A 1,320-nucleotide genomic window follows, 5' to 3' on the forward strand; every position below is an offset into this window, starting at 1 on the left:
TAATAATATTTTGATTTTCTGCCAATACAATTTTGTTTGATAATAAACAATGGTATATACTATATAGTATATACCAAAGGTAGGTATTCAAACATTTCATTCCATGGCTCCTTCATGTCTTCACAATATTTTGGTGGCTCTCAAATTATTAAGGAAACCGAAAATAATGTTTAGTTATTTTTATTTTTTTAATAATTTATATTATTATAAATACATTAATTGTATCAAGACAGCAAATTTAATAAAAAAATATGCATCGAAAGCTTAAATTAAATGTTTTACGTTTAGAAAAAAAAAAAATTGTCATCATCTTTTTTTTTTATTTCTCTTCTGTGCCACGGCTCCCCTTAGCAATACTTGTGATGCCCCTTTTTGCCGCAACACAGCTTAAATACCTCTGGTATACACTATTGATATAACTCACTACTTTTTCCAACTATTGTGTATTTATAGAGTTGATAGATTAGAAATTTGGATGCAGCTCTCAATCCAATTATTGTATCAATTTTTTCTAAAAAATAAATTATAATTTTACTCAAGGTTTGCTCAAAATTTTGATTTTTTCACTGTTGAAGGGGGGGGGGGGCTATTGGAAATGTATTTCTTGTGGTTTAAATTAACATCATGTTCCTCTCTGATGACTTTTAATTTTTCTTTTGTTATAACCTAAGTACCTAACTGCTAAGCACACGTCATATTAAGTTATTAAGCCATATTAATTTGAATAATAATGGGTATTAACATTTAACACCCCAACATTTATTCATTTTTTCAATGTTTAAACATCCGAATACATCCACCCCACAAAACTCTAATAAATGATTCAGATATAATAAATAAAATGTATAATATTCCTGGATTTTATTATTGTAATACATTTTAATATATTGATACATTTAGTTTAGAACGTCAAATACTCTCAAATCTCAGGTGTTGTTCAATACGCTATTATATTAATGAATAATGATTATATATTTGTATAATGTCTCATTTCAGACGGGTTTTTATATGTTGGCAATAACAGTAACCCTTTCTCTCCCCCCCCGATCTTTGGTGTCCTCTCACAAAAAAATATTCTTCTTAATCAGATAAATTGTCTATGTTAAGTAAAAGTAAACTAACAACATTTAATTTTATGTAGTATTTAGTGTTGCCTTCCAAGTGACTTATTTTTAGAGTAAATTTATTTTTACAGTAATTTATTTTTTTGTTTTCCAATTATTTAGTGTTAAACAATATTATAATCAAATTTACTCAGGGAGTTTGATGCAATCTAATAATAATATCTCTTTTTAGTTTAAATTGTAGAACTATATTATG

This window comes from Acyrthosiphon pisum, chromosome A1, assembly GCF_005508785.2.
Source record: "Acyrthosiphon pisum isolate AL4f chromosome A1, pea_aphid_22Mar2018_4r6ur, whole genome shotgun sequence".
In the NCBI taxonomy this organism is placed as follows: Eukaryota; Metazoa; Arthropoda; class Insecta; order Hemiptera; family Aphididae; genus Acyrthosiphon; species Acyrthosiphon pisum.